The sequence below is a fragment of the Oncorhynchus masou genome, unplaced genomic scaffold (genome assembly GCF_036934945.1).
Source record: "Oncorhynchus masou masou isolate Uvic2021 unplaced genomic scaffold, UVic_Omas_1.1 unplaced_scaffold_5944, whole genome shotgun sequence".
NCBI lineage: Eukaryota > Metazoa > Chordata > Actinopteri > Salmoniformes > Salmonidae > Oncorhynchus > Oncorhynchus masou.
Genome location: NW_027012368.1, coordinates 4,755 through 19,739, shown reverse-complemented (window position 1 = coordinate 19,739; position 14,985 = coordinate 4,755). Strand labels below are relative to the sequence as shown.

At 43.6% G+C, this 14,985-nt stretch overlaps 1 pseudogene; it reads right to left on the bottom strand.

The window, feature by feature from the left end:
* Positions 1-3,374: 3,374 nt before the first annotated feature.
* Positions 3,375-13,212, bottom strand: LOC135536327 (peroxisomal bifunctional enzyme-like; annotated as a pseudogene).
* Positions 13,213-14,985: the final 1,773 nt, after the last annotated feature.

Genomic DNA, 14,985 nt, shown 5'->3' with positions numbered 1-14,985 from the left:
GGGGTAAAGCCATAATACATGTTTTTCCAGAAGCAGATTCTTATCTATAATGTCAAAAGTCACAATGAAGTCTAACAAAACAGCTCCCACTATATTTTTATCAATTTCTCTCAACAGTCATTTGTGTAATGTCCTTCCCTATAAGAGTGCTGAAAATGTGTTGTTAATTTGTTTACTGTGAAATAACATTGTTATTGGTCAAACACAATTGTTTCCAGCGGTTTACGAAGGGTTGGTAACAGGCTGATTGGTCGGCTGTTTGAGCCAGTGAAGGGGGCTATTCTTGGATAGTGGAATGACTTTACTTTCCTCCAGGCCTGAGGGCCACGCGCTCTCTTGTAGGCTTAAATTGAAAATATGGCAAATCGGAGTGGGAATATGGTCCTCTATCATCCGCAGTAATTTCCCATCCAAGATGTCAGACCCAGGTGACTTGTCATTGATGAAAGACATACATTTTTCCCCTCTTCCACAGTAAAACTCACTTTACGGAATTTAAAACGACTTGTCTTTCATAATTTAGTTAGTTATGCATGGATGTGTAGGTTCATAATTTGGCATGTCATGCATGGATGTGTAGGTTCATAATTTGGCATGTTATGCATGGATGTGTAGGTTCATAATTTGGCATGTCATGGCTTCGTTTGTTAATCGTGCCAATGAAAACAAAGTAAAAGTTCAGAGTTTTGTGACAACAAAGAGTTGTTGCATAAAGCTTACTTCATTATTCCATTATTTATGTTATCAGGGATAGCATACCCAGACGTTTCAGCTTTACAGCCTTCTTCAGTGTGTAGGTACAATTTTCTTTATTTCAAAATAGCATTTGTTAAAGAACAACTGATGAGCAGCAGGTGCTTCTAATCAGGGTTGCCATTCATCAGCCAATCAGGGCCCCTCTGGTCTACCTGTATACCAATTAGTCTCTTTTGATTGTGTGATGAATGAGCCATCTGATTCAATGAATGGAGCGGTGTTGGCCTTTTCCCCCTAAATTAAATTTAAGCTTCAGAGCTTTTTACTATCTTTCTTTACAATTTTGTATCATTGTTTCATAGTGTAGTTCTTTTGTATTCAGTTTCGTCATGATTTCTCAGCTTGCAGTACGTTTGCCAAATGGCTGTGCAGTCAGACTTATTAGGCCTCATCCCTCTCAACCATTTCAATTCCTCATCAGCAAGGATTGAACACTTTTACAAATCATTTTCTGAATGGGTAATTAGTAACTGGAATAACTCATGTCATAAATGTGTCAAATGCAGTGTCTGGTTGCTCCTCATTACACACCGCAGACCAGCAGTGTCTGGTTGCTCCTCATTACACACCGCAGACCAGCAGTGTCTGGTTGCTCCTCATTACACACCACAGACCAGCAGCGTCTGGTTGCTCCTCATTACACACCACAGACCAGCAGTGTCTGGTTGCTCCTCATTACACACACAGACCAGCAGTGTCTGGTTGCTCCTCCTCCTTACACACCGCAGACCAGCAGTGTCTGGTTGCTCCTCATTACACCCACAGACCAGCAGTGTCTGGTTGCTCCCTCATTACACACCGCAGACCAGCAGTGTCTGGTTGCTCCTCATTACACACCACAGACCAGCAGTGTCTGGTTGCTCCTCATTACCACAGACCAGCAGCGTCTGGTTGCTCCCACTCATTACACACCACAGACCAGCAGTGTCTGGTTGCTCCCCTCATTACACACCACAGACCAGCAGCGTTGCTGCTGTCTGGTTGCTCCTCATTACACACCGTAGACCAGCACCTCCTCAGCAGTGTCTGGTGCTCCTCATTACACACCGCAGACCAGCAGTGTCTGGTTGCTCCTCATTACACACCACAGACCAGCAGTGTCTGGTTGCTCCTCATTACACACCACAGACCAGCAGCGTCTGGTTGGTCCTCATTACACACCACAGACCATCAGCATCTGGTTGCTCCTCATTACACACCGCAGAAATTCAAATATTCTTTACATCAACAACATAGGAAATCACTATAAAACGCATTGCATGACCTCTTCTACACTGTATTAGGCCCAGCCTTTGGAACGGTGGTTTTCCTCGACATGGCTACTATATTATGATCATTACATCCCATGGATATGAATGATGCTTTACAGCAGATGTCTACAGCATTAGTAAAGATGTGATCAATACATGTTGATGATTTCATTCCTGTGCTGTTTGTAAACAGTAGGTAGGTTGACTGATAACCTGAACCAGGTTACAGGCTCTGGTTACAGTTTGAAGCTTTTTCTTGATGAAAGCCAGTCAGTATTTAAATCACCCAGAAAATATATATCTCTGTTTAAATCACATTATCTTCATTTCACAAGTGTTATCCAGATCATGACTGTTAGCACTTGGTCTATTTAACATTAAGTAGTAGAAGCTTTATTTGCGTTTTACCTGTAGTTGTCGTCTCTCTTCAAAAGTTTAAGATCATATTCCTGCTTAAGCATTCGGACATTCTATTTTTCTTCTTTACTTTGTAAACATTCTATACTTTAAAAGCATCCCGGATTATATTTTGGGTGCTGGCTTTTCTCTGTACCGTGTATTCAGACCCTTTACTCAGTACGTTGTTGAAGCGATTACAGACTCGAGTCTTCTTGGGTATGATGTTACAAACTTGGCACACCTGTATTTGTGGAGATTTTCCCATTCTTCTCTGCAGATCCTCTCAGCTCTGTCAGGTTGGATGGGGAATGTCGCTGCACAGCTATTTTCAGGTCTCTCCAGAGATGTTCGATCGAGTTCAAGTTCGGGCTTTGGATGGTCCAGTCAAGGATGGCTCACAATTGACCCAGCGTCGTCCGGGTTAGGGCTTGGTAGGTAGTCATTGTAAATAAGAATTTGTTCTTAAATGACTTGGCTAGCTAAATAAAAAAGTACATTCATAGACTTGTCCCGAAAACTTTCCTGCGTTGTCTTGGCTGTGTGCTTAGGGTCGTTGTCCTGTTGGAAGGTGAACCTTTATCCCACTCTGAGGTCCTGGGAGCACTGGAGCAGGTTTTCATCAAGGAGCTGTCAGAGTGACCATCAGGTTCTTGGTCACCTCCCTGACTAAAGCCCTTTCTTCCCTGATTGCTCAGTTTGACCGGGCTGCCAGCTCTAGGAAGTCTTGGTGGTTCCAAACTTGTTCCATTTAGGAACGATGGAGGCCACTGTGTTCTTGGAGACCTTCAATGCTGCAGAACCTTTTTCCTACCCTTCCCCATATCTGTGCCGACACCTGCCTTGGATCTCTGGACTATTCCTTCTACCTCATGGCTTGGTTTTTGCACTGGGGGACCTTTATATAGACAGGTGTGCGCCTATCCAAATCATGTCCAATCGATTGAATACATTTAGTCTCATAGCAAAGGGTCTGAATACTTGTTTTTTATTAATACATTTGCAAACATTTCTAAAAAACCATTTTTGCTTTGTCAGATTTTTTATTTAATTCATTTTAGAATGAGGCTGTGGCGTTACAAAATGTGTGAAAAGTCAAGGGGTCTGAATACTTTCTGAATGCACTGTATGTCTACATTTGGAATGGCTTATGTTTTGTATTCATTCAAACCAGCCATAGCAATGTCTTTATTTACAATATTCATCCCACACACTTCTAATTCTGAAAAGTGAAAGCATACCTGTTGGGGGGTGGGGTCGCCCTGGTAGTAGATGTAGGTTTTTACACAGAGCCTAAGACCAGTCTGTGAGTTCATTTGACCATTGGAAAAAGAGCAAACACGGGTTTTGATTGAATTGAGCCAGTGATCAGGCTGGTTCTCTAAGAGACATAGGCCTGGTTGCAGATTCAGTCTGCATCAGGACCTCTCTAATGTCTGGTTAATTCATTTTGACAGGAGGGTGAATGAAATGCCAACAGCCGAAGGCTAAACCCCACTGACACTAAGTTATGAGTATGACTTGTCTAAATACCCAATTCTCTGTTCAGCTAAATCTAGTCAAATATTAAGCCAACTTACCCCAATTAAACACTATACCAACCCTCCATAAATGTGTCGGAGGGTATTATTTTGAAAGCATGAGAAAATGTATTACAGAAAATGTATTTAGTACACATTTCCTAAGATACTTGGCACACATGCTGATGGTGGGGAAGGCACTGATACCCTAGAAATCCCCTGAGAAATCACCCTAGAAATCCCTGGGCGTATCTCTAATGTGAGACTTTATTATTAAATCCCAGGGCTGCATTGACAGGTGAGACTGGGGCATCTCAGAGCTGACTGTGTACTCTTTCTTTGTTGATGAACTCTCTCCACTTCTGGACCGGAGGACTTCCACTGCGACCAGCCTCCGCAGCAGCGTACTGGGCTTCAGATGAGGCACGTCAGGGTGGTTGTGGTGGTGGTGCTGCAGCCTCTCAGGATCCTGCCCAATCCCACCTGGCCTGCATGGAACATGGGTCCCCCGTGGTGCCGGGGCCAGCCGTACCCAAACACATAGATGGCGTCAATGTCTTCCGGTCCGGCGGCCATGGCATCCTGCAGGATGTTGAAGCCTTCATTGATCAGAGCGTAGAGACAGCGTTCTAGGATCTCCTCCGGGGCGATGCTCCGGGCCACCAGGCCGTGCTCCGCCCTGTATCAATCAATTGATTGATTAATTGACTGATTTACGGACAATCTATCCATCCACCCACCCAACCACCCATCCATACCAACCAACTCGGCAGGGAGCCTAGATATTAAGATCGTTCGGCCAGTCCTCGAAAGGTCGCTGATTCGAATCCCTGAGCTGACTAGGTGAAAAAAATATGTTGATGTGCCCTTGAGCAAGGCACTTAACCCTAATAGCTCCTGTAAGTCTCTCTGGAGAACAATGCCTGTTAAATGACTAACATGTAAATATAAATGCTGTTCTCCAGAGAGACTAGCATCTGTTAAATGACTAACATGTAAATATAAATGCTGTTCTCCAGAGAGACTAGCATCTGTTAAATGACTAACATGTAAATATAAATGCTGTTCTCCAGAGAGACTAGCATCTGTTAAATGACTAACATGTAAATATAAATGCTGTTCTCCAGAGAGACTAGCATCTGTTAAATGACTAACGTGTAAATATAAATGCTGTTCTCCAGAGAGACTAGCATCTGTTAAATGACTAACATGTAAATATAAATGCTGTTCTCCAGAGAGACTAGCATCTGTTAAATGACTAACATGTAAATATAAATGCTGTTCTCCAGAGACTAGCATCTGTTAAATGACTAACATGTAAATATAAATGCTGTTCTCCAGAGACTAGCATCTGTTAAATGACTAACATGTAAATATAAATGCTGTTCTCCAGAGAGACTAGCATCTGTTAAATGACTAACATGTAAATATAAATGCTGTTCTCCAGAGACTAGCATCTGTTAAATGACTAACATGTAAATATAAATGCTGTTCTCCAGAGAGACTAACGTAAAGCATTACAGATTTACCTGTAAGCCTCCAGGAAGATGTGCACCCAGGGGTCGGACCGGCCACCCCTGCCTCCAGGCCCGTCATACTGGTACCATCCTCTCCCCGTCTTCTGGCCCAGCCGGCCTGCCTCACACACCTGGTCAGGTAGCTGGCTGTACCGGCGGCCCTGGCGTGTCCTGGTTGACTCCACCCCTGGCCCTGTAAGCCCCGCCTCCTTCCTGATCCTCCAGCCCACATCCAGCCCTGATAGGTCAGACATCCGGAACACGCCCATGGGGAATCCAAACTCCTCCAGCACCTCGTCCACCTGCTGGGGCGTGGCTCCTTCCTCCAACAGGAAGTTGGCCTGTTCCAGGTACGGCTTCAACATCCGGTTACCCACAAACCCCGGACAGTTGCCCACGGCGCGACTTTCCCCATCCTCTTGCCCAGCTGCATTGCCGTGGCGACCGCCTCCGGAGATGACCGTGGACCATACACCACCTCCAGCAGCTTCATGACGTGGGCCGGAGCAAGAAGTGCATCCCCACCACCAGGCCAGGACTCTGGGTGACGGCAGCTAGCTGGTCGATGTCCAAGCCAGAGGTGTTGGAGCAGAGCAAGGTCCCAGGTCTACACACAGAGGTCATATGCCTAAACACCTGCAGCTTCAGGGACATGTCCTCAAACACCGCCTCGATCACCAACTCCACCTGAATGATTGATTGAGTTCATTTTAACATATACAGACAGCACATGCATCTAGGATAACACAATATACTATTTTGATATAATTAAAATACACAATATAATAATTACAATACACAATGTAATTACAACACGATAAAATTACAATACACGATAATTACAATACACTATATAATTACAATACACGATAATTACAATACACGATATAATTAAAATACACTATAATTACAATAGACGATAATTACAATAGACGATAATTATAATACACGATAATTACAATACACGATAATTACAATACATGATAATTACAATACATTATAAAATGCAAAAACAAAACTAGTTCTACCTCACTAACGTCCTGCAAGTTAGAGCTGAAGGAGATGACCCCTGGGGGTGTGGCCATGACTTCGCGCCCGCCTCTCTCTGCAGCACGTCGGAACCGCCTGACTGGCCTCTGCCAGCTGCTTCTCTTGGGTCTCACGGCAACCACAGATGCTCCGTCAGAGCCAGTGCCACAACGATGCCACGCCCATGGTACCCAGACCTGGAGACAAACAACACCACCCGGACACGAGGACTTACAGAGCCTTCAAAGTATTCACGCCCCTTGAGGTTTTCCACATTTTGCCTGAATTTAAAATGGATTTAAATGGAGATTTGTCATCACTGTCCTACACACAACACCCCATAATGTCAAGATGGAATTATGTTTTTAGAAATGTTTACAAATAAATCAAACAAATTAAGCCTAAATGTCTTGAGTCAATAAGTAAGTATTCAACCCCTTTATTTTTGCAAGTTCAGGAGCACATAATGAGTGTCATGGACTCACTGTGTGTGTAATAATAGTGTTTAACATGATTTCTGAGTGACTACCTCATCTCTGTACCCCACACATATAATTATCTGTAAGGTCCCTCAGTCCAGCAGGGAATTTCAAACACAGATTCAACCACAAAGACCAGGGAGGTTTTCCAATGCCTCACAAAGAAGGGCACCTATTGGTAGATGGGTAAATATTAAAAATGAAAGGCAGACCTTGAATATCCCTTTGAGCATGGTGCAGCTTTAATTACATTTCGGATGGTGTATATCTACACCCAGTCACTACAAAGACACAGGCGTCCTTCCTAACTCAGTTGAAGAGGAATGAAACCACTCAGGATTTGCGCCTTGAGGCCAATGGTGAATTTAAACAGTTACAGAGTTTAATGGCTGTGATGGGAGGAAACTGAGGATGGACCAACCACATTGTAGTTACTCCACAATACCAACCCAATGACAGAGTGAAAAGAAACAAGCCTGTACAGAATAAATAATATTCCAAAACATGCCTCCTGTTTTCAACAAGGCACCAAAGTAAAACTGCAAACAGTGTGGCAAAGCAATTAACTTTTTGTCCTGAATACAAAGTTTGGGGCAAATCTAATTCACATTACAATACACATTACTGAGTACCACTCCCCAATACAACACCTTACTGAGTACCACTCTCCAACACAACACATTACTGAGTACCACTCTCCAACACAACACATTACTGAGTACCACTCTCCAACACAACACCTTACTGAGTAGCACTCCAAAACAACACCTTACTGAGTACCACTCTCCAACACAACACCTTACTGAGTACCACTCTCCAATACAACACATTACTGAGTACCACTCTCCAATACAACACATTACTGAGTACCACTCTCCAACACAACACCTTACTGAGTACCACTCTCCAACACAACACATTACTGAGTACCACTCTCCAACACAACACATTACTGAGTAGCACTCTCCAAAACAACACCTTACTGAGTACCACTCTCCAACACAACACCTTACTGAGTACCACTCTCCAACACAACACATTACTAAGTAGCACTCTCCAAAACAACACCTTACTGAGTACCACTCTCCAATACAACACATTACTGAGTACCACTCTCCAATACAACACATTACTGAGTAACACATTACTGAGTACCACTCTCCAATACAACACATTACTGAGTACCACTCTCAAACACAACACATTACTGAGTACCACTCTCCAACACAACACATTACTGAGTACCACTCTCCAACACAACACATTACTGAGTACCACTCTCCAACACAACACATTACTGAGTACCACTCTCCAATATAACACATTACTGAGTACCACTCCAATACAACACATTACTGAGTAACACATTACTGAGTACCACTCTCCAATACAACACATTACTGAGTACCACTCAAACACAACACATTACTGAGTACCACTCTCCAACACAACACATTACTGAGTACCACTCTCCAACACAACACATTACTGAGTACCACTCTCCAACACAACACATTACTGAGTACCACTCTCCAATATAACACATTACTGAGTACCACTCTCCAATATAACACATTACTGAGTACCACTCTCCAACACAACACATTACTGAGTACCACTCTCCAACACAACACATTACTGAGTACCACTCTCCAATATAACACATTACTGAGTACCACTCTCCAACACAACACCTTACTGAGTACCACTCTCCAATACAACACATTACTGAGTACCACTCTCCAACACAACACATTACTGAGTACCACTCAACACAACTAATTACTGAGTACCACTCTCCAATACAACACATTACTGAGTACCACTCTCCAACACAACACATTACTGAGTACCACTCTCCAAAACAACTCATTACTGAGTACCACTCTCCAATACAACACATTACTGAGTAACACATTTACTGAGTACCACTCTCCAATACAACACATTACTGAGTACCACTCTCAAACACAACACATTACTGAGTACCACTCTCCAACACAACACATTACTGAGTACCACTTCCAACACAACACATTACTGAGTACCACTCTCCAACACAACACATTACTGAGTACCACTCTCCAATATAACACATTACTGAGTACCACTCTCCAATACAACACATTACTGAGTAACACATTACTGAGTACCACTCTCCAATACAACACATTACTGAGTACCACTCTCAAACACAACACATTACTGAGTACCACTCTCCAACACAACACATTACTGAGTACCACTCTCCAACACAACACATTACTGAGTACCACTCTCCAACACAACACATTACTGAGTACCACTTCCAATATAACACATTACTGAGTACCACTCTCCAATATAACACATTACTGAGTACCACTCTCCAACACAACACATTACTGAGTACCACTCTCCAACACAACACATTACTGAGTACCACTCTCCAATATAACACATTACTGAGTACCACTCTCCAACACAACACCTTACTGAGTACCACTCTCCAATACAACACATTACTGAGTACCACTCTCCAACACAACACATTACTGAGTACCACTCTCCAACACAACTAATTACTGAGTACCACTCTCCAATACAACACATTACTGAGTACCACTCTCCAACACAACACATTACTGAGTACCACTCTCCAACACAACTCATTACTGAGTACCACTCTCCAATACAACACATTACTGAGTAACACATTACTGAGTACCACTCTCCAACACAACTCATTACTGAGTACCACTCTCCAATACAACACATTACTGAGTAACACATTACTGAGTACCACTCTCCAATACAACACATTACTGAGTACCACTCTCAAACACAACACATTACTGAGTACCACTCTCCAACACAACACATTACTGAGTACCACTCTCCAACACAACACATTACTGAGTACCACTCTCCAACACAACACATTACTGAGTACCACTCTCCAATATAACACATTACTGAGTACCACTCTCCAACACAACACCTTACTGAGTACCACTCTCCAATACAACACATTACTGAGTACCACTCTCCAATACAACATTACAGTACCACTTACTGAGTACCACTCTCCAACACAACACATTACTGAGTACCACTCTCCAACATAACACATTACTGAGTACCACTCTCCAATATAACACATTACTGAGTACCACTCTCCAACACAACACCTTACTGAGTACCACTCTCCAACACAACACATTACTGAGTAGCACTCTCCAACACAACACATTACTGAGTAGCACTCTCCAACACAACACATTACTGAGTAGCACTCTCCAAAACAACACCTTACTGAGTACCACTCTCCAACACAACACCTTACTGAGTACCACTCTCCAATACAACACATTACTGAGTACCACTCTCCAATACAACACATTACTGAGTAACACATTACTGAGTACCACTCTCCAATACAACACCTTACTGAGTACCACTCTCCAATACAACACATTACTGAGTAACACATTACTGAGTACCACTCTCCAACACAACTCATTACTGAGTACCACTCTCCAATACAACACATTACTGAGTAACACATTACTGAGTACCACTCTCCAATACAACACATTACTGAGTACCACTCTCAAACACAACACATTACTGAGTACCACTCTCCAACACAACACATTACTGAGTACCACTCTCCAACACAACACATTACTGAGTACCACTCTCCACAACACATTACTGAGTACCACTCTCCAATATAACACATTACTGAGTACCACTCTCCAACACAACACCTTACTGAGTACCACTCTCCAATACAACACATTACTGAGTACCACTCTCCAATACAACACATTACTGAGTACCACTCTCCAATACAACACATTACTGAGTACCACTCTCCAACACAACACATTACTGAGTACCACTCTCCAACATAACACATTACTGAGTACCACTCTCCAATATAACACATTACTGAGTACCACTCTCCAACACATTACTGAGTACCACTCTCCAATACAACACATTACTGAGTACCACTCTCCAATACAACACATTACTGAGTAACACATTACTGAGTACCACTCTCCAATACAACACCTTACTGAGTACCACTCTCCAATACAACACCTTACTGAGTACCACTCTCCAATACAACACATTACTGAGTACCACTCTCCAACACAACACATTACTGAGTACCACTCTCCAATACAACAGATTACTGAGTACCACTCTCCAACACAACACATTACTGAGTACCACTCTCCAATACAACACATTACTGAGTACCACTCTCCAATACAACACATTACTGAGTACCACTCTCCAACACAACACATTACTGAGTACCACTCTCCAACACATTACTGAGTACCACTCTCCAATACAACACATTACTGAGTACCACTCTCCAATACAACACATTACTGAGTAGCACTCTCCAACACAACACATTACTGAGTACCACTCTCCAACACAACACATTACTGAGTACCACTCTCCAATACAACACATTGAGTACCACTTCCAACACAACACATTACTGAGTACCACTCTCCAACACATTACTGAGTACCACTCTCCAACACAACACATTACTGAGTACCACTCTCCAATACAACACATTACTGAGTACCACTCTCCAACACAACACATTACTGAGTACCACTCTCCAACAGATTACTGAGTACCACTCTCCAATACAACACATTACTGAGTACCACTCTCCAACACAACACTGAGTACCACTCTCCAACACATTACTGAGTACCACTCTCCAATACAACACATTACTGAGTACCACTCTCCAATACAACACATTACTGAGTAGCACTCTCCAACACAACACATTACTGAGTACCACTCTCCAACACAACACATTACTGAGTACCACTCTCCAATACAACACATTACTGAGTACCACTCTCCAACACATTACTGAGTACCACTCTCCAATACAACAGATTACTGAGTACCACTCTCCAATACAACACATTACTGAGTAGCACTCTCCAACACAACACATTACTGAGTACCACTCTCCAACACAACACATTACTGAGTACCACTCTTCAATACAACACATTACTGAGTACCACTCTCCAATACAACACATTACTGAGTACCACTCTCCAACACATTACTGAGTACCACTCTCCAATACAACACATTACTGAGTACCACTCTCCAATACAACACATTACTGAGTACCACTCTCCAATACAACACATTACTGAGTACCACTCTTCATGTGACTTGTTTCAGGAAACTAGCCATGTGTCACACGTCACTACTTTACAGGAGAGGCATTTCAATGTAAAACATGTGTTTTATATCCAAATGCAGAAAAGCCTTCTGGAACATGTGAACCTTCATGTGCCTTAATAACAGACTTGACTGTCATCTGTAAATAAGAATACAAGTGTTAAATTACGAGCTGGTTTAGCCACAGAAAAAGGCAGGAACCTTTCCGCTAGCCATGATTGGCTGAGATAATGGATGGGCTGGACATGCCGAGAGATGCCTTAGGATTGGTCTGCCATGTAGCGCACTTCCGTCTATAACATGAGCTGCTCAGTATGTGCAGGTAATCCTTTATAAACCAGATATTTTGAAAGATATCACGAAGAACTGCACAAATGTTGCTAATGTTTTCAACTTTCTGGAGGACTGAGTGTGAAATCAGTGGAATGCCCGGTGGAAGCAGAGTATGATAGCTAAGTAGGTGGAGAACATTCTGGCGATTGATTGCAAAATAATGAGGAGGGAGTCGAAGAGAACACACAGAAGAAGGCTGTTGTATAAAACACCTGATTACATCTTCAAACGAAGGACAGAGAGGGAGAAGTGTTCATCCATGTATTAACAAACTTATAGTCTTGAAACCCTGGATTTAAGAGTAGACTTCATTGAAATAGAGGTTACCCCTCTCACCAATAACAGCAGCTTTGCTGATGGTCCTGGCAGCGCTGTTGTCCCAGCTCGCTCCACTCGGCAGACTCCACTTCCCCACCACTCTCTGGGAGAAGAAGGCATACTGCAGAGCTCGGGCCTGGCCGCTGTTGAACAGGGTGGTCAGCAGGTCCCTCTCCTTCTCCATACCCTGGGTGTAAGGTAGGGAGGCAGCCGCCATCAGAGCCTGAACACAGGCCACCGGAGCCAGGGCACCTCGGGAGCGCTGCCGGACCTTGACCATGGCTTTGTCCAAGAGGGAGTCAACGTCTGGGGGGCAGGGGCAGGGCAGGGTGCTCAGACGACGGGAGTCCAGGGGCTGGCCTGAAACACACACAGAGGAGATGGACTGAAAACACAGACAGATGAGATGGACTGAAACACAGACAGAGGAGATGGACTGAAACACACACAGAGGAGATGGACTGAAAACACAGACAGACAGATGAGATGGACTGAAACACAGACAGACAGATGAGATGGACTGAAACACACACACACACACAGATGAGATGGACTGAAACACACACACACACACAGATGAGATGGACTGAAACACACACACACACACACAGATGAGATGGACTGAAACACACACACACACAGATGAGATGGACTGAAACACACACACACAGATGAGATGGACTGAAACACACACACACACACATGAGATGGACTGAAACACACACACACAGATGAGATGGACTGAAACAAACACAGACAGATGAGATGGACTGAAACAGACAGATCAGATTCCAAACCCTGACTAAGTTTCAACCATACAGATTCAAGCTTTAGGCATTAACAAAGATAAAGTAATGTGCTTCAGATATCCATATATATCATTCACCCTAAACTCTACTGATTCCCACTCAGTAGCACTCAGTAGCATTCACCCTAAACTCTACTGATTCCCACTCAGTAGCATTCACCCTAAACTCTACTGATTCCCACTCAGTAGGACTGAGGAGCATTCACCCTAAACTCTACTGATTCCCACTCAGTAGCATTCACCCTAAACTCTACTGATTCCCACTCAGTATCACTGGGGAGCATTCACCCTAAACTCTACTGATTCCCACTCAGTAGGACTGAGGAGCATTCACCCTAAACTCTACTGATTCCCACTCAGTAGCATTCACCCTAAACTCTACTGATTCCCACTCAGTATCACTGGGGAGCATTCACCCTAAACTCTACTGATTCCCACTCAGTAGCATTCACCCTAAACTCTACTGATTCCCACTCAGTATCACTGAGGAGCATTCACACTAAACTCTACTGATCCCCACTCAGTAGCATTCACCCTAAACTCTACTGATTCCCACTCAGTATCACTGAGGAGCATTCACACTAAACTCTACTGATTCCCACTCAGTAGCATTCACCCTAAACTCTACTGATTCCCACTCAGTATCACTGAGGAGCATTCACACTAAACTCTACTGATCCCCACTCAGTAGCATTCACCCTAAACTCTACTGATTCCCACTCAGTATCACTGAGGAGCATTCACACTAAACTCTACTGATTCCCACTCAGTAGCATTCACCCTAAACTCTACTGATCCCCACTCAGTATCACTCCAACAGAGAACAATAGCAGTGAAGAGAAGAGGATGGCCAGATCTAAACCCGGTTAAAAGCCTCTTAATTCCTCTTCCTGTCTCCAGTGACATGGTGAGACAGTAGTGGGATGAGATCAGAGCAGCTCTGTTGAGGTAGATGCATCTCTGGCTCTGGGGGTAGTTAGTGAGTCACCATGGTTACCAAGCCTTAAAGGGACAGACTCATCTCTGGCTCTGGGTCAGTTAGTGGGTCATCATGGCCACCAAGCCTTAAAGGGACAGACTCATCTCTGGCTCTGGGTCAGTTAGTGGGTCATCATGGCCACCAAGCCTTAAAGGGACAGACTCATCTCTGGCTCTGGGTCAGTTAGTGGGTCATCATGGCCACCAAGCCTTAAAGGGACAGACTCATCTCTGGCTCTGGGTCAGTTAGTGGGTCATCATGGCCACCAAGCCTTAAAGGGACAGACTCATCTCTGGCTCTGGGTCAGTTAGTGGGTCATCATGGCCACCAAGCCTTAAAGGGACAGACTCATCTCTGGCTCTGGGTCAGTT